The sequence below is a fragment of the Eulemur rufifrons genome, chromosome 6, assembly GCF_041146395.1.
Source record: "Eulemur rufifrons isolate Redbay chromosome 6, OSU_ERuf_1, whole genome shotgun sequence".
NCBI classification, from domain to species: Eukaryota; Metazoa; Chordata; class Mammalia; order Primates; family Lemuridae; genus Eulemur; species Eulemur rufifrons.
Window position 1 is genome coordinate 31,024,934 of NC_090988.1, and position 24,846 is coordinate 31,049,779.

The 24,846-nt window shown below is 40.0% G+C and overlaps 1 pseudogene; it reads left to right on the forward strand.

The window, feature by feature from the left end:
• The first annotated feature begins 1,362 nt into the window (after positions 1 to 1,362).
• LOC138384798 (chromobox protein homolog 1-like) lies at positions 1,363 to 19,631 on the forward strand (annotated as a pseudogene).
• Positions 19,632 to 24,846: the final 5,215 nt, after the last annotated feature.

Sequence of the window (24,846 nt, forward strand, 5' to 3'; positions counted from 1 at the left end):
TTTAATCATACCTCATATTTTATTGCTGTGTGTATTGTGCAGATTTATTCCCCTGGCCAGCACCACCTGCATACTAGGGAACATTATTACCTCTGCGCCACTGTTACTCGCAACATATTGCTCAGATGTGAAAAGGATAGTGTGACAGATTATTAATCATTCATAACTCAAGAGCAAAACAAAAACCCAAAAGATATTTGTAATGCTTGATAGTTTTCCCAGAATAACATTTTCCTGGGACATATGTTTTTCTAACTGTTGTTTGTTTGTTTTCTTACATATTTTGGAAATATTTCAGTCATTTGAAGGAAGATTGGAAAGTATGTTGTTTTCTCAGATCCAGGTATGTGAGTCTAAGATGCTTGGAATTTTTCATTGGCTGAAATGGAGGAAAAAATAGATATGTAGACTTGCCTATTTGTCAAATAGATGCCTTTTTGCTTTGATTCAATATTCATCATTTTGGTATTTATTTTATTTTTAGAAAGTAGTAGAAGTTGGAAAACTATTGAGAATTATGTACACTCCTGATTAAGGCAGTGCTTTGTGGATCTATCTGACAAGGAAGATCATGTTCATTTGGTTTTGAAATGCATCCTTATGTGTTCAGCACTGAGATAAATACAAAAGTAAGATGTTTAAATAGTGTTGTTGCCTGCAAAGACTTTCCGTATTTAAAGGGTATCTTCACGCTATCATTTAAGAGTTTTAGATGTTTACGTTAGTTTACTAAAAAGGAAAATAAATGTTAGAAATAAGTCCTCTAGAAGTTGAGATAAGAGAGACGAAAGTAGACAGAAGTGTGTCCCATATTTCATTCATTAAGATGGCTGATCTTGATTGGGATCGAGATTCTAGAAGGATAACCAGAAGGATTAAGTTAGTGGGAGGTGAGTTGGCGGGGGATGGGGGTGGGGGTGGGGGAGTGGGCACATGGATCTGGTGCTTTCTCACTTGGTTTCAAAGATGAGTAGCTGGAAAATTTCCTGTCAAATTAAGATGTGGAAATTGTCTTTTCACTATCACCCAAAACCGCTGCGGATTTTTGTGGAATTTTGACCCTGAAATTGATGCCAGCCTATATTTAAGAATAGTGTAAAAGAGGTGGAAATTCATTTCATGAAAATGAGTTTGCTGGTCAGGCATGTACCATTTTTCACAAGTGATGCTGATTTCTATTACAAACATTTCTATATATATTTAAATATTTTTATATACATAAGTATGGGCAATAAATCCTCACGAAAGTTGTTATATAGTGGCTGGTGATAATACTTCTTATTAGTTTTCTCTCCTTTGAAAACTCCTGTAAGTTGAAAATGAAATTCAAAAAAACTGTCAGAAAGAGTGATGTTAGCGAATATGGTGGAGTATACAAGGGTTCATCCTGCCACAAAAACACCAAAACTCAAGCAAAATCTGTCAGAAGCAATGTCACCAGAACTCTGGAAAATCGCTAAAGGTTTGTAGAAAGCAAACAAATGCTGAAGAAAAAAACAAACGACAGGAAAGCTTTGTGGCATTTTGCTTACTCTTCCTTCACTCTCCTGTCTGGCTTGGTGGTGGCCTTGAAGACAGCAGCCTGCATTCCCACTGTGGGACCTTGGTCCCTGGTTCTGAAGGAAGCAAGGCAGATCTTATTTTCAGAGAAATGTCTGTTTTGACCTATCTGGGGGCACCTGAAGGACTGATGTATTGCTGAGTTTTGCTGCATCTCACTGGGAACTCCCCAAGGGTGGAAAAGTGCCTAGGCAGCGCATTCCTTAAAAACATTGTTAGGCAAATGAACTGCTGCCTGGGGCAAAAGATTACAGTTGAGGCAAAAAATAGACACTCTTACAGCCTGGGAGGAAAAGCCAGGGAGAGAGTTTCTTTGGTAAATTAGGGTATTGAAAAGTGCCTGCATATACGGGGAAGTTTAGAATGCCACATGCATGCCCAGGGCAGGATGTGTGCTCAGTGCAAGCACAAAGTGTGGGCTAATGCAGAGTTGTAAATAGCCTGCCTAAGTATTGAAAGAGTTCCCCAACCCAAAGCCAATTTGCAAAGACTGGGAATGTGTTTCTTTTCTCTTTTGGCTCCAGGCATTGAAGGGGATACCTGTCAATACTAGCCAACGGGACAAAGACTTCAGAGGCTGCACTCAACAAAGAATACAGACTTTACAAAAATAGTTTAGACCAGTGGAACAGAACAGAAAATCCAAATATAAATCCATCCTTATATAGACACCTAATCTTTGACAAAGCAGACAAAAACATACTCTGGGGACAAGAATCCCTATTCAATAAATAGTGCTGGGAAAATTGGATAGCCACATGTAGAAGACTGAAACAGGACCCACAGCTTTCACCTCTCACAAAAATCAAATCATAGTGGATAACAGACTTAAACCTTAGGTGGGAAACGATTAGAATTCTAGAAGAAAATGTAGGAAAGACTGTTACAGACATTGGCCTAGGCAAAGAATTTATGAGGAAGACCCCTAAGGCAATCACAGCAACAACAAAAATAAATGAATGGGACCTGATTAAATTAAAAAGCTTCTGCACAGCCAAAGAAACAGTCACGAGAATAAACAGACCACCAACACAATGGGAAAAAATTTTCCCATACTACACATCAGATAAAGGACTGATAACAAGAATCTATTTAGAACTCAGGAAAATCAGCAAGAAAAAATCAAACAACCCTATCAAGAAGTGGGCAAACGACAAGAATAGAAATTTTTCAAAAGAAGATATAAGAATGGCTAACAAATATATGAAAAAATGCTCAACATCCCTAATCATCAGAGAAATGCAAATCAAAACCACAATGAGATATCACTTAACTCCAGTGAGAATGGCCTTTGTCAAAAAGTCCCAAAACAACACATGTTGGTGTAGATGCTGAGAGACAGGAACCCTCATACACTGCTGGTGGGACTGCAAACTAGTGCAACCCCTGTGGAAAACAATATGGAGATACCTTAAACAGATTCAAATAGACCTACCATTCGATCCAGCAATCCCATTATTGGGCACCTACCCAAAAGAACATAAGTCATTCTATGACAAAGACATCTGTACCCAAATGTTTAGAGCAGTACAATTCACAATCACAAAGATGTGGAAACAACCCAAATGCCCATCAATTCATGATTGGATTAGTAAATTATGGTATATGTATATCATGGAGTATTACTCAGCTATAAGAAATAACAGTGATACGACATCTCTTTGGTTCTCCTGGAGAGAGTTGGAACCCATTATATTAAGTGAGGTATCCCAAGAATGGAAAAACAAGCATCACATGTACTCACCAGAAAATTGGTTCCCCTGATCATCACCTAAATTCACATCTGGAAATGATAGCAATCGGATATCAGACTGAGGTGGGGGGTGGGGGGAGGGGATGGGTATATGCCTACATAATGAGTGCGTTGGGCACCGTCTGGGGAATAGACACGCTTGAAGGTGCTGACTGGGGCGGGGGGTGCGAGGAGGAGATGGGTATATACCTACATGACGAGTGCAATGCGCACTGTCTGGGGAATGGACACGCCTGGAGCTCTGACTTGGGGGGATAGGCGGTACTTGGGCAACGTATGTAACCTGAACTTTTGTACCCCCCATAATAAGCTGAAATAAAAAAATAAATAAATAAAACCATATGACCGCTAGGAAAAACAAACAAACAAACAAACAAAAAAAACAAAAAAAAGAAAAAGAAAAAGGAAAAGTAACTAAAGAAACAAACCACTACAAAACACAGCAAGCTAAAATAAAATGAGAAAACTGATAAAGGGGAAAGTATCTGATTTCCAGGGTTACCACCTTATAATATTCAAAATAGCCAGTTTTCAACAAAAATTGTGAAGTATGCAAAGAAACAAGAAAGTGTGACCTATTCACAGAGGAAATGAACAGAAACTGTGTACATTAAAACAGTTAAATTTTATGATTTTATGTTATATGAATTTCACCTCAATTAAAAACAAAAAAGCATTGACCCTAAGTTCCAGGCAGGAAAAAAAAAAAAGGCACCAGGCAGTAGAATTATAGTTAAGTTACTTAGATAAAGGGTCCATGGGATCTATTATTATTTCTTCTTTTTGATACATAATAATTATACATATTTTTGGAGTAGATGTGATTTTTTTTTTTATTTCAGAATATTAGAGGGGTAAAAATGCTTTGGTTACCTATATTGCCTTTGTTCTGCCCAAGTCACAGCTACAAGCGTGCCCATCCCCCAGACAGTGGGCACTGCACCCATTAGGTGTGAATTTACCCATTCCCTCCTCCCTGTCCCACCTGATACATGTATACAATGTGTAATGATCAAATTAGGGTATTTAGGATATCCATTTCCTCAACGATTTATCATTTCTTTGTGTTGGAAACATTTCAAATCTTCTAGCTATTGTGAAACATACAATCAGTTGTAAAACTATAGTCACCCTTCTGTGCTATCAAGCTAGAATTTATTCCTTCTTTCTAACTCTATATTTGTACCCATTAACCAACCTCTCTTCATTGGATTTATAATTATCTCAAAAGAAAAACTTTAATTAAAATATCAGGGTTTGATAAAAGACTGAGAAATGGCTTAAACTTTGAATAATAAGAAGTAGACACTTAGGATTTAATATATTTATCTATTTTCTATTCATTTAATAGATACATAGCACTTAATATGTATTAGGCACAGTCTTAAGTGCTTTACAAACATTAACTCAGTAAATGACTTTTTTTTTGGTAGAGAGAGATAGAGCCTCACTATGTCATCCAGGCTGGTCTCTAACTTCTGGGCTCAAGTGATCCTCCTGCCTCAGCTTCCCAAGTAGCTGGGACAACAGGTGCAACCGAGCCTGGCAGTAAATGACTATTTTTACTGTCTGGTTCCGGAGCAGTATCTCCAGGGCTTGGAACAGTGCATGGCACTTATTAAGTACTAAACGGATATTGTTTAATGACTAATGATAATTTTTCCAAGTTGCTTCCACTGCCTTTATTTCCAGGTTTCTGCCTTTTCATTGTCTAGATTTCCACTGTCTAGATATCTCTAGATTTTAAGGTATTTCATGTCTTTGTTTGGGTTCTCCTGAAAGCAGAGGCTGAGATTAGAAGTTGAGAGCAGTATTTTAATTGGGAGGGGAATCCAGGAACCAGTGGTGAAGAAGCTAAGAGAGAATGAGCTAGGGGAAGAGAAAGAGCCAATATTATGATGAGTCACTGAAGTTACAGCTCTGGTGGCACAATTTTGCAAGACCCTCTGAGAAGTATCCAGAATGCCTCCCGGGACTGTCCATCTAAAGGGCTACAGGTTGGGGCACTTATCCACCAGCCTTCCATCTCTCATTGCTTGAGCCTGCCTTGGTGCCTTTAACTTCCCTGTGCTTCCGGGCTGTGCTTTTTGCAGGGCTGAGCCAGCTCCTTGGCCTTGAAACTGTAGAGAAGCAGAGACAACATGAACATGCTCAAGATGGGATGTTGGCAGCTGACATAGACAAGGTCCATCCCAATTGCAGCTGGAATTAGAGATGGGCTGGGGGGATGAAACGTGGAACAGCAAAAATATCCGCTATAACTGATGAATTTAATTTTTAACGATTAAACAATTTTTAAATGATGATCAAAGAAAATGCCATAAATTAAATGTACAAATATAGCTATTACAAACTGAGGCATTAACTATCTACAATTCAGTGTTCATTTTCAGAAAAGAGATCTTTGCCTCAATGGATTGTAGAAATATTTATAATAGACACAATATGTACAAACTGTTATCCTTAGGTCATAAAAACCTTGTGCTGTTAGCTGTCCTTTCCACCCACTCCCTCATACTCAAGCTTTTCAGTTTATGGCTGACTCTTCTCAAGTGTCTGTGTTTACTGAACAGCAATTCAAACATTCCCATAAATGGTTTTTGCTTCTCTAGAAAAATGTTTTTCTTTCATCATCATCAGTGGTGGGTATTGTGATTGCCTAAAGTTTAATGGGAAGGGTTATGACTGGTTTATACTCTGATATCATCAGCAGGCCCGTTGATCCACCTGGTGTTTGTAATACAGCATTTTCTCAGAAATCACTCATAGAACGGGGAGTTAGTAATAGAAAATGAACAGACATCTTTATCAGGGAGCACATCGATGCAGATGTAAAGCTGTGTTTATTTTTAAAATGGTAGCCATAGTTCATTTATTTTTAATCACAGAGTACCATTTTCTGAATATAACAAGTAAAATGAAATAAATTCACCACTAGGAATTACCCTGAGGATCTCTCTCATTTTACTTAGTAATCTCCTAAATTTCAGAGGGAAATGATTGGAAATATGGAGGAAGAGGTAATGGTACTTCATCCTGGGGTAAACGTCTCATGAATTACAGAGGGGAGTGGGTAAGATGTCTTAGCTGAAGATAGAAATCATGGGGGCATTTTGGGGGTAGGAACTATCAGTCTTGAGAGTGAAGTAATTTGGGATACAGCATGCTCACAGAAATTGATGCTTTCTCCTGCTCAGTGGGAAAGGGCATCTAGGCATTTAGGTATCTCCTAATCTTGGGTTCCTCTGCAGATTTTGTACCTGTGGATTGTAGAGACTGGAAGAGTGGCTGGAGATGGGGAGGTATCTTATTTCCAAGGGTCAGAATAATTTTGCAAGTGGAGCAGACCCTCCGGGGATGTTGTGAGAGCAGTATGCCAATTGATATGATCCTAATGAAATTTAGAGCATTTTCTTGACTAATTATAAGAATACTTAGCCATAGGGACACAGAAACATCCTACTCCATCCTTAAAGGATAAAGGAAAATAGATAACCAGTTGCCAATGTCTGCTTCCTCAAACCAAGATGGTAGATTGTTTTTCTTAATTTGAAATGTTAGTCCCAGCTTGTCCCAGGGATGACTGAAGCCAGTGTGTCTCAACTTCATTACCTCAGTTTACAGTTGGCCTATTCCTTGTCTTTGTCTTTTTCCTTCTCTGTTTCTTCTTTGCTTAAGTAAAGTTTATTGATTTCACCTGTGACCCAAAATAGTCTACATTTCCCTTGTTATCTCAGAGACAAGGGGCCCTAATTTATTGTGTATGTGTGTGTGTGTTTAATAAAAACAACAGCCCTTAGTATCTTCTTCTAAATTGAATTTTCCTTTTACTCCATATAAAATTTTTCACTCCAACACTAAAGTGACCCAAAGTGAGAATACCATTTTCTAGAAAGGAGTAACAATATTGTTCGGGTGCTTAGATCTACTTTCCTCCAATTCAGTTCTGTCCTGATAAGAATGTCATTCAGGATAGTTTCAGTGATTCAGAGGCCCTATCCCTGGATGAAGCTCCTTCTGAAGCTGAAACTTAATAGCCTGTCAATTTGGGGAATTTTCTGGGCAGTTGGGCTTATCTCATCCTGTGGACATGTCTCTTGGTAATGAATCTTGGTTGTGAGAGCCAAAAAGTGGGAATATTCCCATAAAGCATTTTAGTACACAGTGAGAAAAGACATCCTTCTTTGGTGGGGCTTAGTATGTTCTTCAGTTCATTTATAATTAAGCTGTTGAAGAAAATGTACAATATATCATAAATTATCTACCCTACACTGGATCACTAAAATGTAATTCTATATATTTCTCCATCCTGCTATACCATATTTTCATTACACATACAATAAAGTAATTATGGCAGCAATAGTAGTTAATATTTATTGAGTGCTTATTATTTTTCAGGTACTATGTTGAGTATTTTCCATATAGTATCTCATTTAATTATCAAAATACTCCCATGAGTTACATGATTATTATTCCCATTTTTAACTTAAGATCTGGTTTCTTTCTCAATCGAACTCAGCCACCTTACTGGTGGTAGAAATGTTAACTCAGTTTTGACTCCAAAGCCAAAGTTTTTACATCCTTACTGGGAAGTCAAACACATGGTGATTAATTCAATTCACATGGAAAAATATTTATCGATGTCTATGGTATATTTTCTCTGTGCTATATGCTAATGAATTAAAAAGGGAAAAAAAAGGAATGTATTAATTTACTAAGACTGCTGTAACAGTGGACCACAGACTGGGTGGCTTAAACAATAGAAATTTATTTTCTCGCAGTTCTGGAGGATAGAAGTCCAAGGTCAAGGTGTCCACTCCAGCCATGCATGGGGTGGCAGCTGAGGCACCTTGGCTATCTGAAATACCAGGTGAATGGGAAGAGGAGGAGAGTATTTCAGGTAGGCAGAGCAGAACACACAGCAGCCTGTGGTGGGAGAAAGCATGATATGTGTGGAAAAGAGGCCAGTGCTGATACAGCACAGGGAGCTGGGGTCAAGTGGTCAAAATGTGACTAGGTACAGGGAAAGGACAGGCCATGTCCCCAGATGCTTTTTGGTCATGCTAGTGTTTTTGGTGTTTATCCTATGACAAAAGGGCAACCACTGACTGGTTTTATGTGTGTTATGAACTGCATGAATGTGTGCATGCACATGCATCCCTGTGCCCTGGGTGGGACACGAACAGATTTAGATTTGGAAAGATCACTCAGACTGCTGTGTGAAGAAGTGGCTGAAAGGACAGCAAATCGCCTGCCAGAAGACCAGCTGGAGGTTGTTGCTGTGGAGTAGGGTGGAGGTAGTGGAGTTGGGTTAGAGACTTTAGGCTACAGCTCGGTAGCAATGGACACATCTATTGCACAGGTCTTGAGATCTATTACTAAGTCTCACCCTCAGTAAAAGGCATCAGGGTCCTGAGAGTAAAGGTTGTTTCCAGGTCTGGAGAAGGGGAAGTAAAAGGAGAGACTGTCATATATTGTTGGGACAGAAAGCAAAGACATATTCAACAATTGATAGGAATGCTTCAAAATGATTCAGAAGCCATTCTGGAGGAGCTCTCATTGGCTAAATGTGAGGCATTTTGAGCATCAAAATCATAATAATGGTAATGGATTAAAATATGTTGAAGACAGATGTAATCTGCAAGTACACACTTACAAAGTGAAGGTGAGTACGTGGAGAGAAAATTCTTTACAGAAGGATGTTAGTTAACAAATGTAGAATGTGTGATAGAATTAGAAAATCATTATTTTGCAACACATATGTAATAATTGATTCAAGCAAGATTCATCAATGGACACTAAATTCATTGGTTTAACAGGATATTCAGAGTCTGAAAACATTACTCTATAGATAATTTAATTACAAAGAGAAAGTATTACCTTTACTGGAGTGACTTGGTGACACTACCTTAACTGAGTGATCAAATTTGACATCACCAACATTGGGACAAACTGACATTATATATTTCTTGTGATGATACAAACATCTTTTGAGACACACACAATCACCTAAGTAGTATTTTTGCCAGACATTTTTAACCTGCATCTAAATGTGAGGAAGCCATTAGACAAATCTAGATTGAAATATATTTTACAAGACATATTACCTGAACTCTTCAAAATTGCCAATGTCATGAAGAATAAAAAAAAGCTTGTGTGTGTGTGACTTCTTGGTTAAAAGCTTAGGAGACTTGACAATCAAATGCAATGCATAATCCCTGATTTAGTACTGGTCAGGGGAAAAGCAGCTAGAGAGGGCCTTTATCTTGCTGAAGATTATACAAGAGCTCATTGTATTGTTTCATCAACTATTCTGTCAGTTTGAAGTTTGGGAAAGTAAGGAAACTGAAACAAATTAAAAGCAATAAAAAGGCAATAGGTAGGAGGCCTTCAGTAGGAAAGATTACATCAGTGGACATAGTATACTCTGTCTAAAACATGCCATATATTATTAAGCATGAAATGTTTGATTTCCTTAAGTATTAAGTTTGACAGTTGATGTCTCTGATCTTACACTTTGACACTTCTTGTTTTATTTTTATTGTGAAGGTATATATTCCTTCTTTCAAACACATAGTTTGGCTTATGATTCTCTTTCAAATTTTTTTTAGAGCAGTTTTTGTGAAACCATGGATAAGTCAAAAATTCAAGTTATTTTCGTACTATGAGTTCTGTCGTGGAACCAAGGCAGTGCCGACAGCTCAAAATATCAATGAAGTGTTTGGGAAGGATGTGGCTAATGAACACACAGTATGCTGATAGTTTGAGAAGTTCTGTTCTGGTGATTTTAATCTTGAAAATGAGCCACGTTGGCCACCTGAGACCAAGGTGGATAATGATGAGCTGAAAGCTGTAGTGGAAGTGAATCCATCTCAACCTATGCATGAATTAGCAACAAGGTTTGATGTTACTATTACAAAAATATTGGACCGTTTCAAACAAATTGGCAAGGTAAAGTTAAGCTGGATGGATGGGTTCTGCATGAATTAAATGAGTGTCAGGAGAGAATTCGTCTCGAAGCTTGTCTTTCTTTGCTGTCACGACATAAAGGCAAACCATTTCCACACCATATTGTTATGAGTGATGAAAGATGGATTCTTTTTGACAATCACAAGCATTTAGCACAATAGTTGGATAAAGGTGAAGTGCTCAAACACAGTCAAAACCAAATATTCATCAAAAAAAGCTAATGGCATCTGTTTGGTGGTCTAGTGCTGGTATTATCCACTACAGCTTCATGAAACCTGGTCAATCCATTACAGCGGGTGTCTACTGCAACCAACTGGATGAAATGATGAGGATGCTTGGGATTAAGCAGCCAAGATTGGTCAACAGAGACAGGCAAATCCTCTTGCAAGACAATGATCAACCACATGTCACACACACAATGCTGCTCAAACTACAGAGGCTGGACTTGGAAACTGTCATCCACTGTATTCACCAGACCTTGCACCAACTAATTACCACTTCTTCCAGGCTTTGGACCACTTCTTGCAAGGAAAAATATTCAATTCTCAACAAGCTGTGGAAAATGCCTTTCTTGATTTCATCACTACTTACCACTCACTCTTCAGGTTTCTTCGCTGCTGGCATAAACAAGGTAGCAAAACTCAGTCGATAGTTTAGGCACATACTTTGATTAATTATACTGCTTCTTGTTTGAGATATAATAAACTACACTTTTGATTTGAAATCGACATTTCATGTTTAATGACCTAATAATATAAACTCCATATATGCATATGTTACAGACTAATACACCTTATAATTAATCCATATTCAGAAATACATGTATTGTCAAAATTGTCCTATGTGCAGTAAATGTATTTCATTATAAGATAGATTACTTTCCAAAATCCTTTTCCTATGGTCTTCTTCTTTTGAGTTTGTTCCTTTTACTATTGGATTCTCTATACTTCTAAATTTTCACTACGTTTTGAACACAGGTGTTTCCCTTGATTGATGTCAGGCACTGTGCCAGGTGTTGAAACCTCAAAGCCTTATTTCCTAAATAAGGAAAAAATGTTTTCTGCCCCAGAAGAACTGACAGGATATGAGGGAAGAGAACAGAAAACAGATAAATTACAGTATGATATCTTAAGAACCTTAACACAAACAGATTCACTTAAGCCGATTCATTATTGTAAGCTCCAGTTTAAAATGATGCCTGGATACCAGCAGCTAATGTGGGTTATCTTGGCTTCCTTTCAAAAATACCCATCAGTCACCACAAAGGGGGAAGACTGGCAACACCACTTAAAGTTAAGGCCTAGGGAAAACCTAATGCCAGAGTCTGGTTGCAAGTCCCATTGACACTGAGGCAGATGGCACTGGAGTGAGAAAGACGCTTCCAGGCATGGCTTGAAGCAGAGGCTGCTGGAAGAATGGATGCAGGAAGGTACTTTTTGCCCCTCCAGTTTGTGTGTCTTGAGTCAGAGCCCTGATTTGTATATGTGAGAAAACATGGAGCTGCCTTCTCCAATGGGCCGGACTACTCTTTCCCTCCTTCCTTCTCACATCGGCTTTTTATTTTATAGTTAATTGTGAAATGGCTAAAAATACAGAAAAGTAAAGTATAACAGAAATTCATGTACTCACCACCTAGATTTTAAAAGGTATCAAATTTCTTTTCTAATTAAACAAAATAAAATAGGAGAATAAACCTCTCATCTATATAGTGTTTACTTTCCTCGTTCCCAGAGGTAACTGCCAACCTGAAATTAATGCATATTTTCCTTTCTATGTTTTTACATTTTCATATTTTAATAAGTAGGTTTATGTGCATAAAACATATATTTGTTGCTTCCTCTGTTTCCAAAATATGCATGAATTGAATTGTATGGAACTTATAGTTTTTAACCTGTTTTTATTCACTTAATATTTTCAGTCTTTATTCTTGTCAACCTGTGTAAATCTTTTTTATCTCTTTTCGGATACATAGATTTCCATCCTATTTAAAAATCATACTTTTTCTGTCCCCTTATCTTGAGAGCCCTTCTTTGTCCTTTTCTACACTTTTCTACCTGGTAGGGAAATCAATTTCTTCAAAATAGTCTATTACCTGCTCCTTTCCTTTTGGTTGGATTCAGCAAGTGGGAGGCACCAGTTGGAGAGTAAAGTGTAGAAACAGAAATCATGGCGTTTATTTGCTGTCCACTCCCAGTCAGGCCATGGCTTAGTTCAGACTGTCTTCCCCTATAGCTACAGCTCTCCTTGCATTCTGGGACACTGGGGTCCTGGAAACACACAACGACCTTCCCTTGCTCTTTCAGGCTAGTCAAGATAATGTCTTTTCATTGTCACCAGTCCCTGGTGTTTCATCATCCCTTGTTGGATCCCTAATCCTGCTCTTTCCTCTCTCAACAGACTTTTCATAAATTCTTATCAATTATCCCTTTGAGTATGTCATCTGTTTATTAAAACTGGTCACAAATAAATATACCAGCAATGACTAGCAAGTAGTTACAAAAAGACATCTCAGGTGACAAAGCAAATCTTTATCATCGTGTAGGTGTGTGTATATTGTGTAAAGTGTGTGGGTTTATTTACATACTCCTATTTGCTTTTGTACATTGGCTGTCTCTATATATTCCTTAATAATATACAAGCAAGACCTATTTAAAAAAAAATAAACTCCTATGGGACATGAAAAGTAGAAGTGACTAAATGAGGCTACATACCACAGTCCTAAAAGGAAAGGGTAGATACAATTTAAAAATCAATTTTTTCATTAATTTATAATGAAATGCCTTTAAAAATCCCATTAGATTTTAGGATAATTTTGAAACTTGGCAATGATTTTAAAGTTCTCCTGAAGAATAAACAAGTAAGAATAGCTAATAAAACCTTGAAGTTCATTTGAAGAAAAAGTAAATAAGTACAGATAATAAAATTTTATAAATGGATTTAAGTGTGGGGGTATTTGATATCTCAGATAATTAACAAAACAATGTGATATTAGCATAGGGATTTAGAGATGAATGGCCCAGTAAAGAAACCTACAAAGGTATCCTTGTGTGCATATGTTTGACTTTATTTAAAAATACACTGCAAGCAACTAGGAAAAAGGAGTCAACTAGTATTTTAAGATCAATTAACAATTAATTTAAAAAGTAGCCTATCATGTATTAAAATAAATTCCATACATATGAAAATTTATTTATTTATTTATTTTGGTTTATATAGCTGCTGTTGCTTGTTTTATTATGTCTAATCTTTGGAATACCATGATTTTAATTTTCTTGGAAGAAGTAAAACCATGAGGTACATAGCATTAATAATTTGAATAGTAGAAATTTAGGCCGGGCGCAGTGGCTCACGCCTGTAATCCTAGCACTCTGGGAGGCCGAGGTGGGTGGATTGTTTGAGCTCAGGAGTTCGAGACCAGCCTGAGCAAGAGCGAGACCCCATCTCTACTAAAAATAGAAAGAAATTATATAGACAGCTAAATATATATATAGAAAAAATTAGCTGAGCATGGTGGCGCATGCCTGTAGTCCCAGCTACTCGGGAGGCTGAGGCAGGAGGATTGCTTGAGCCCAGGAGTTTGAGGTTGCTGTGAGCTAGGCTGACGCCACGGCACTCACGCTAGCCTGGGCAACAGAGTGAGACTCTGTCTCAAAAAAAAAAAAAAAAAAAAAAGAAATTTAATGCTCATAAGGATAACCAAAAGAGGATTTGTATGCCAGAACAACAACAAAAACCTATTCCATTGTGAGCCAGTTAAAAACATCAGGAAGAAAATTAAATCTAGGTTCTTTCTTAGAGACTTGTCTCTAAAAGTGTTATCTTTTATGATTTTTCCTGAGAAGTGGCACCCTGTTAAGGCAAAAGACTCTGAATTGCATGTAGCTATCTTCTTGATGGACAAGCAGGCAATTGGCAGTTTTCCCCAAAATAGAATCTCCATCTAAAATAGATAGGTGGTCATTCCTGGAGAAAAATCTGAGGTACATAGTCCAGTGTTGGGTTTTGTCAGGGCCATTTTTAGATAGAGGGGTGATAAATGTTATATCTTTATATTGACCTTCAATTTAGCATCACAGAGATTAGTCAGCAATACCTCATATGGTTTCTACCACCAGAGTTAGAGGGAATTTTTTTTTTTTATTTCAGCTCATTATGGGGGTACAAAAGTTCAGGTTATATATATTGCCCATGCCTCCCCATCCCCTGAGTCTGAGCTTCAAGCGTGTCCATTCCCTAGACAGTGCACATCGCACTTATCATGTAGGTATACATCCATCCCCTCCCTCCACCCCCATCCCCCACAGTCAGAACTTCAAGCGTGTCCGTTCCCCAGACAGTGCGCATCGCGAAACCTAAGTATATATTTCTAACATAGAGATGGGGAATGACTTCTGAACTTAAAAGCAATGGGAAAAAAATCATAAAGAAAAAAGTAGTTGCAAACATACAATAATTTGAAAAATTATTTTAAAATGGATAGATTTGACTATTATTGTATATTTTTGGTATGCCATAATATAAAGAAATTTCAAAGGTAAATGGAAAATGTTAGAAAATATTTATAAGATGACAGCTGATAGTCTAATATATAGAGATCTTACACCAATTCACACACACACAATGCAAATGAACAACAGAACTATAAAACTACACAAAATCACTGGAATAAAGTTTAACTGAGACAGAATGTCTCTATCTTGTCAAAGGTAAAGAGGACATCAAAATGCTCAGTATTGGAGAGAGTTCATAGAAACTGCCCCATTTTTATGCTCTTGGTTGGAGTTTAAATTGGAATAACTTTTCTTAAAGGTATTTAGACAACTTAAAGTATATGCCTTTGGCACAAAATTTTCATATCCAGAAATATAACTTGGAATAGACAAGTATAATATATACAAGGATCTTATAGCACTCTTGTTTGAATTGCTGGTTCTAGGCCTAGGTAGTCAGTGCTAACCTAGCTTGCTCAAATTTCATTATCTGCATCCAGGGCCAAGGATGGATCTGGAGGGGCTTGCTAACAAGCTCAAGAGTCACTCTCTACTATTTGGCTTCTAGTTGGATCTGACTATAGTTAATTAATTCTCTCTAATCACTGCTTTAGATTTCAGAGATCCAAATTATAGCTTTGCCTAGAGGAAATGGGAGTATTTCATAAACAGATTTAAAAGAATGGGTACCATTATTTTAAAGAAAATATGTCAAGTTTTTGGTTAAAAAATAATAAAATAAAGCAGTTGCAAGCTCAAATCTAAGTTGACAATTTAAAAAGGCATATGCCTGGAATAGTGCCTCTCCAGGAATCAGCTTTGTTTAGGGACTCAAGAGTGACCAGATTGAATTGAAAAACATATTTCAGTTTTACTATCACAACAGTAAGAGTGGAAACATGGAAATAAAATAAAGGAAGACTGTATGTGAAACATTGGTGCCTACCCTTATCTTTGAAATGCTAGCCATTCCTATACATTTCTGTAGCTTCTTACTGCAGGACCCTGCAATGCTCTCTTTGAGGACATCCTCTGGTCACATGCTGATGTAGACTGAATATTTATGTCTTCCCCAAAATCCATATGTTGAAACCCTAATCTCTAATGTAATGGTATTCGGAGGAAGCATCTTTGGTAGGTGATTAGGTTATGAGGGCAGAGCCCTCATGAATGGGATTAGTGTCCTTATAAGAGACCTTGGAGAGCTCCCTTGCCCCTTATGCCATGCCAGGCTGAGAAGACAACCCTCTGTGGACCAGGAAGAGGGCCCTTACTTCACTGATACAGATACTGAATCTCCTGGTGCCTTGATCTTGGACTTCTCAGCTTCCAGAATTGTGAGAAATAAATTTGTGTTGTTTATAAGTGACCCCATTTATGGTATTTTGCTATAGCAGCCCAAGCAGACTAAGACACATGCTTAGCCCATGCCTAGAAAAAGGCAGAAGTACCAGGAAATAACACCTGTGGGGCAGCCTTCAACCAAGGACAGATAGGAGGCGGTGGCTAAACCACCAGCTTCTGTCCTGCTGAAATCATTCTGAGGCATACACAAACTCTAAGATGGTCCAGTGAGATAAAGTCCCCATCAGTAATTTCCTCATTAACACACACTATATTGGCTTCATTGTTTTCCTTGTCTCATTTCACCATTCTCTTATTAGTGCTTCCTGGGATCACTTCCCAAATAAAATAATTTTACTCAAATCCTTATGTACAATTTTTTTTCAGGAGTAGCTCAACTGAAGACAATGGTTCTAAGGTACATGCCTGCAAAGCAGAACCTCAGGGTGGGACACTGGAATTGGAATATTCACAGATCAAATAGCAGGAAGTACCTCGTTGCTGGTGGTAAATGGGGTGGTGAAAACATCTGGTATGCTATAGCATCACTATGACTAAAGCTCTCACCTGTGGAAAACTTGGGAATGGACACAGTGGATGGTAAGGCATTGACTTATGCAATATCTCTAGAGCTTGTAAGAGACTGGAACAAAAGTAATTATAAGGACTGTGGAGTAGCTCTCACCAATAATGGACAGGAGATGGAAGATAAATTCCCATTCTCTTCGGTCTTGGGTGGGACATCTCTGAGGTCTATTTAGGAGGATTATCCAAAAAACCCATCAGATTGAGCCCCAGTTGCCCACAAAGGCCATCTGCTCATGACTGAACCCTGTGCTGTCTCCTCTCTCCTGTCTCATTCCCCACTCTGCTGCTGGTGCTTCCTGGGACCATCTGCCAAATAAACTGCACTTGCCTAATCTCAGGATCTGTTGCTGAGGGAATCTAAACCAGACAGCTTGGTGAAACTGGAGAAAGACAGTATTCCCTTAGAAAAGTTAAATCTTAGAGGACAGACTTGATAGATAAGAAAGGGAAATGAGAACTTAAAGATGAAATGACATAAGCTAAAAAAGGAAAAAGATTTACTCTAACTGCTCTTTAAGAGGATGTTAGATATTGGATAGATATTTTAGTTTTTCACTAGATCAGATGGAGTGTGGCTGAAAAACCAATCAGCAAAAGTGGGGCACAATTATAATGAGTAATGATTGTTCCACAGGGTATCAGAATCCAGAAATCTAAAAGCGGTCCAGAAATCCAGAATCCAGAAATCTATATAGTAAGAGAAATTGGACAACTACCTCTGTAAGCTTTGGATAGCTATATGAAATAGTTGCACATGTGTAGATTTAGAAGAGATGACCAGGAAGACTGGAGGAAAATACTCAAAGAATTCCTGGCGGATTTCAAAGCAATGCATTAATCACAGGTGGGGATTCAGCTATTGCCACTTTCCTGAGGGACTATGCTTGAGAAATTTAAAGCATTCGAACTTTACAGAAAGGCAGAGTCAAGATGAGTCAGATTAGCAGGGGTACTTAGTAATAGCTCAAGTCTCCGCTAGGATTTCATGTTGGTTTGTTGGGTGCATTTATTTTTTAAACTAGAAAGTTAAATCAGGCAGAATCTGAACCTGTTTATTTCTTCTTTTACCCTGAAAAGCAAAATCTAAAAAAGATATTTTAAAAAATAGAAGTTTGGCTAAACGAAAATAACATAAAAGCAAAGGAGACACTCATAACCAGGAAATGCAGAGGTAAAGCCAAACTGCGACAAACTCAGCAGAGCCATCACAGCTGCTCAAGGCCTAGAACATTCAGTAGCTGAGAAAAAAGACCAAGCAGCACACACCAGCAATGCTTAGTCCTCACCAGTCCCCTAGAGGCAGTATCAGCTGTGGGAATTTGCAGAACAAGTGTCATTTTCCAGTCAAAACAAATACGAGGACTAGGATCAGATGCTCCCTAGTAAGAGGGTTTCCCAGTGCTTATCAATGCCTCACCTGGCCTGTGGCACAGAAGGGAAAAATGCCCGTGCACAGGCTACCCAAGAGTCTCTGCCGCCAGACAGAACCTTCACTCCATTCCCCACTCCCATTTCATTCCTTTATTTCTGGAATCCCAGGGATGAGGCAAGAGTTTTGAATATGCAGAATGGAAGGGAAAAGTCACTTCAGGCGAGATAACTGGGTCTTACTCAAGGCAAGTTTCTAAATATATAAAGAGAAGACTATTTGCATGCCAGTCTCTGAGAGAGAGACAAGGTGCACAGGCAGATTCCCCCTCCAGGTGTGGGAAATGCACAATGCCAATGTTAATCTTTTAAATCGATTGGCGAAATTTCTCATCAGATTCCCAAGTCATGGAATCAAGTTGTCATATTGGCTGCTAAAAGAGAATATCTTTGTCTATGTTTTCCTCTCAAGTACTACTGAGTTTCTGCTATAGTCTCTGGCCATATTAACAACTGGTTCTGGAATAAACTGTGTGAGGGGCTGGGAATCCACCTTTCCTCAGTTTGGTAGGGTGAGGACAGTGCCTGATAACCCTGTATGCATTATTATTAACATTTTGGCCCCTTTAAAACTGGGGCACATGGAAGGCGAGCACTGGGAATGTCTGGATGAGGCTGCACACAGAGATTGGCCAGGCGTGGTGGCGCACATGTAGTCCCAGCTACTTGGGAGGCTGACGCAGGAGGATTGCTTGACCTTAGGAGTTTGAGAACAACCTGGGCAACATAGTGAGACCGCATCCAAAAAACAAACAAACAAACAAACAAAAACACAAAAAAACAGATTGAGAGGGGAAGGCCCTGTACGCCGCTTCAGTGAGGGCTCCACCGCGGCCACGCGGCTAGTTGCTTTCCTGGGTGCCACTCCGGGGCCGGCCCACGCAACGCGCAGTAGCGCTGCTTTGAGCAGCGACACCCTGTACACCAGAAAGCTGACAGGCATTATAAGGAAAAAACAAAACTGCAAGAAAGTGGAGGAGGTGCTAGAAGAGGAGGAAGAGGAATATGTGGTGGAGAAAGTTCTCGACGGTCGAGTCGTGAAGAGCAAAGTGCGGTACCTCCTGAGCGGGAAGAGTTTCTCGGATGAGGACAGCTCGTGGGAGCCAGATGAGCACCTGGATCGCCCCGGCTCCACTGCTGAGTTTCCACAGTCACAGAAAACAGCAGTTGAGACACACATCAGAGCAAGGCAAGCGCAATGCTGATTCTGATTCGAAAGATAAGGAAGAGGAGAGAAAACCGAAGAAGAAAGAAGATTCAGAAAAGCCACGAGGCTTTGCTCGGGGTTTGGAGCCGGAGCGGATAACTGGAGCTGCGAATGCCAGTGGAGAGAGCTCATGTTCCTGATGAAACGGAAAAACTCTGACAAGGCTGACCTGGTCTCTGCCGAGGAAGCCAGTGCCAAGTGCCCACAGGTTGTCATATCCTTCTATGAGGAAAGGCTGACATGGCATTCCTATCCCTCGGAGGAGGATGACAAAAATGGTGACAAGAATTAACTCTCCCGAGTACCAGCCCCTGTCACATCTGACTGTGGGTTTCAAGTGGGGAGGGAAGGAATTCTACTTGTCTTGACACCGTAGAGGTAGCTTGAGAAGATGTCCTTTGAAGAGCCGGTATAGTTTTTGTGCCCTGCAGCAGCGCAAGTGCTTTAAAGCCGTTCAAGCTGTATAGTTTGCACACCCCGCCCAGTGGAGGGGAAGGGGATAAGTGTTCCAAGGCAACCCATTCTGCACTTAGCTGAGAAAAGCAAAGAGCTTTCTATGAAGAACAAAGCTTGCAGAATTGGGTGTGTGGGCGAGCAAAAAGATACTGTAGATCTTCAAAGAGCATCTCCACAACCCACAGTCTTCTTCCCAGGAGTGTTAACTCTGCATTTTTACAGCATAGCATGTGTGTAGGTTTTGGCTATGACTGTGTATTATTTGGGGGTGGGAGGGGTGGGGTAGAGAAAAGGGGAGATGAGTAGGATTATTTTGGTTAAAATTTGGAGCCTGATTGGGGAAATGGTGAAATAATGGAAAGAACAGACAACTAATGATTTGCTTCTATGTTATTTATTACAAAGCAGCACAGCCCTTCATAATTAGTGTACTCATCTGCCAAGTTTTATTTGATTTCATTCATTATTGATCATTGACTGAATCGATTATTTCACTGGGGTTTGTAAAATGGTGATTTCCTCTCCCCATTTCTGGCATTCCTTTTATGTATATCAGCTAAAATTCTTCTGCAAAGAAGGCTTTTGCTGTGTCCCACAGATTTTGATAACATGTGTCCCCATTATCATTTAGTTTGAAGAATCTTTTGATTTCCCTCTGTATTTCCTCCTTGACCCAATAGTTATTCAACAATAGATTTTTTAATTTCCATAACTTTGTGAAGTGGTGAGTATTTCTGTTGGAATTGAACTCTAATTTTATCCCACTATGATATGCGAAGATACATGGTATAATTTCTCTTTTTTTAAATTTATTAAGGTCTGATTTGTGGTCTAGTATGTGATCAATTTTAGAGAAAGTTCCATGAGCTGATAAGAAGAATGTATATTTGGCTTTATTTGGATGGAATGTTCTGTAGAAGTCTGTTAGACTCTTTTGTTCTAGAGCTCTGTTTAAGTCCATTATTTCTTTGCTTATTTTCTGTTTGAAAGATCTGTCCAGTTCATTCAGTGGGGTGTTGAAATCCCCAGCTACTATGGCATCATTATTTATCATGTTATTTAGATCAGAAAGAGTTTGCTTTATGTATCTGGGTGCTCCTGAGTTGGGTGCATAAATATTAAGAATTGTTAAGTCTTCTTGTTGGATCTTCCCTTTCACCATTATATAGTGGCCATCTTTGTCCTTTCTTACTTTTGCTATTTTAAAGCTTATGCTATCTGAAATAAGTATAGCTACCCCTGCTTTCTTTTGGCTTCCATTTGCCTGGAGAATTGTTTTCCATTTGTTGACTTTGATCCTGTCAGCATCTTTGTGGGTTAGATGCATTTCCTGTAGACAGCAGATACTAAGCTTGTGGATTTTTATCCACTCTGGCAGTCTATGTCTCTTCAGAGGACAATTCGAGCCATTCACATTTATTGAGGATTGATATTTGGGGTAGATTTCCATTCATATTATTGGGTGAATTCCTATTGTTTTGTTTTACTCCTTGAGCCATAGTGGAATCCAGGTTCTAGACTTTAACTCTTGAGTGATTTTACTTTGGAGGGTGTCTATTGTACTGTTCAGTGTGTAATGCAGATTTGAGTACTTCCTGTAGGGCTGGTCTAGTCTTCACAAACTCCATCAGTGATTGCTTTTCTGGGAAGGCCTTTATTTTTCTCTCATAGATGAAGCTTAGTTTTGCCAGGTAGAGAATTCTAGGTTGGCCATTATTCTGTTTTAGAAGATTAAGGATAGGCACCCAGTCCCTTCTGGCTTGTAAAGTTTCAGTTGAGAAGTCTGCAGTTAGTCTGATAGGTTTTCCTTTGTAGGTTATCTGCTGTTTTTGCCTCACTGCTCGAAGGATTGCTTCTTTCATGTTTACTTTGGTCAGCCTAATAACTACGTGATGTGGTGATTGCTTTTTCACATTGAGTCTCCAGGAGTTCTGTGTGCCTTTTGTATCTGGAGATCTAGATTTCTGGCCAGGTCAGGTGTATTTTCCTTCAGTATTTCATGAAATAAGTTTTCCAGCCCTTGCGTATTTTCTTCTCTCTCTGGGATGCCTATGATTCTTACATTTGGCTTCTTTACATAATCCCACATTTCTTGTATGTTTTTGTCTTGTCTCCTGTTTCTGTATTCTTTTTCTTCATCCAATTTGTTTAGCACATAGGCATTATCTTCAAGCCCTGAGATTTTTTCCTCTGCATGATCCATTCTGTTCTTGGGCTTTCCACTCTGTTTTGTAGTTCCCTAAATGCGTCTTTCATTTCCACAATTTCTGTTTGGTTTTTCCACAGTATTTCAATTTCTTTGGAGATTTTTTTCATTCATTTTCTGTATTGTTCTTGTGGATTCTTTACGTTGGGTTTCTATTTTCTCTTCAATTCCATTGAGTTTTCTTACAATCCATATTCAGAATTCTTCCTGTGTCAGTTTAATGATATCATGTAAGTTGGCATCTATTGATGGAGATTGAATATTTTCTTTTGGGGGTGACTTTTCTCTCTGATCCTTCATGTTTCCTGCGTTATTTTGCTGATTCTTTCTCATTAGGCAACTTTTCTGAGAACTAGGGGTACTGGGGCTGGTTTATGGCTTTATCTTCAAGTCTCCAAAGGGACATTCCTTGACAGTGCTGGGGAGATGCGCTCTGGTCCTGTATTGCCTTAGAGATGTTTTAGTTTGTTGGGTTATCTCTGACCTATTGTTTTCACCTCTTGCCAAAGGAGATTAGTGAGTTTGGACCCCTTGCTTAAGCTACCCAGGTGGTGAATCCCTCTTGTGTGTGCGACTCCACTGCCCTCCAGTAGTTTGAGATGGAAGGCACTGTGTTGAGATATGGGGTTACCCTCTCTATTGTTGCTTGTAGTTTGCATGGAGGAGTTGATTATCAAGGTATTCCAATGCCTTTGTGTTGGGCTTTAAACCCCTGAATGGTGTACACAGGTGCCCCGATCTTTGGGAAATGTCTTGTCACTCCCAAAGGTTACTTGAGCCCTATTGCCACTTTAGGTGGGGTAAGGGAAACAGGTACCTGCAAGCCTGATAGCGTATACTTCTGTGGTTGCTTAATCTGCTGCTAAGAGAGAGCTGCTAATACATTATTCAGGGCTCTTTCACCACGGTTGCGAGGCAGCTCCAAGTGGGGGATGTTAATTGGTGGAATTGCTAAGGACTCTGGCCAGCTTTTCCTTCCCAGACCACAAACCTCAAAGCTGGTAGTGGCCTGGGTGCCAGTGGCGAGCCCCAGTGTTATGTTCTTATCAGTTGATAAAAACCAACCCACTGTACTGAATCAACAGTCTGCCCCTTTTGCTTAGTTCCAGGATCCCACAGATTCATGCCAGTCGCACAGTGAAAGCGACTTTTCTCCCTCCTCCCTACCTCCAAGGGCGGAGTCTGCCCTGCCAGGCTTGGGGAGTGATGTTGCCTGGGACTGGGCATGTCCTAGCCCAGAAAATGTCTTCTCCCATTTCTCCCCTCCTCCAAGGTTGGGGTCTGCCCTGCCAGAGGGAAAGTCAATCCGCTGGGCTGGGGGAGGGGCCCTGCCAGAGGCCCCCACATGTCTCAGCCCAGGAAACAGCTTCTCTTGTTACTCCGCCCCTCCAAGCGGGAAAAGGCGAGCGGCCGGGTTGGGGGAGGAAAGTTCTGAAAGCAGATTGTCTCCTTACTCCCCTCCTCCAAGGGCGGGACCTGCTCTGCCAGGCAGGGCAGGGGCGTTGCCCGAGACCGTTGCCTGAGCTTGCCCTGCTGGGCTGGGGAAGGGCTGGTGCCCAAAACCCCAGTGCGCCTCAGCGTTTCTAGGCTATGGACTCCCAAAATGGCGGCTGCCCACCCACAGAGAGCCAGCACTGGAGGCGACTGCTGGGGGGGGGGGGCAGCGGGTGCTGGGGTTGGCAGGCTGTCTCAGCGAGCCACCGGCTGTCCCCACCGCTTCCCTGACCCACTAACTCACCTCAGTCCAGTAGAAGGTCCTGCATTCTCTGTCCCACCCTGCGCCAGCCGAATCTTCCGTGGTTTCCCGAGGCAGAGCCTGCCTTTCGGCGTTCACCCCTTTTGTTCTGGACCCAGTGACCGCTAGAGGTGAGGTGCCTGTCTCCAAACTCCCTCCTGCAGAGCCCGGAAGTGTCCACTCAGACCAATCCCTCCCCCACCCAGTGCAGACCTAGCACAGAGCACTGGAGAGATCAAAATGTTTCCGCTAATGTCTCTTCACACAGGCTGTCATCCTGTGCCACAGCTTCACACTGACTTCAGGCGCTTCCCTGCCTGAGAGGATGTGGAGCTCAGTGGAGAAAGAGTCCCCCTGTGGGTCAGACCACACTGCCCTCCAGCTGATGGGAGCGGCGTCTCACGCTCTATTCCCTATTGTATATCTCTCACTTTCCAGACTTTGTGGTTGATTCTGCGATTCACCTTTTTTTTCCCCAGAGCTGCTCGTGCCACACTGCTTCTCTGCAGATTCACGATGCTGTTCTTGTGGGAGAGCGATCCACTCGTGTGTAGCTGTCTGCGTTCCTCACCTCCTACTCTGGGAGCAGAGAGCTTGGAGGTCACCACTAATCCGTCATTTTCCTCCAACCAGGAAGGTAATTTCTATTCAAAGAAAAGTTAGCATGCCCATTTTATTGAAGACTTAAGCAATGTCCTCTAATCTAAGTTTATATTTTAAATCAATAATAAAAGAGACATATTGATCTCCAAAGTCTAACTCCCAACTCTAGCCTTCTATTAATTCTGAGTTTTGGTTTGTTTATTGGCTTTTGAAAGCCCAAAGAATGTCTCTGTGAGATATGGTATTATAAGTGTTGTTCTCTTTCTCCTGGATACATTTCTTCATTTTTCTCCCTCCTGCCTTTCCTTTTTCTTTGTCACAAAAACTTACAATAATCATAAAAATTTATTAAAGGCATTGGATACTGAGAAAGAGGAGGCATTCCAGTTTGCATATATTAATTTGAGATGATGAGGAGGCATCTATCTGGAAGAGGTTATACAGATTTGGGGGACATAAGAAAGGTGGAAGCAGAGATTAGTGATTTGGAAGCCATTCACATGTAGA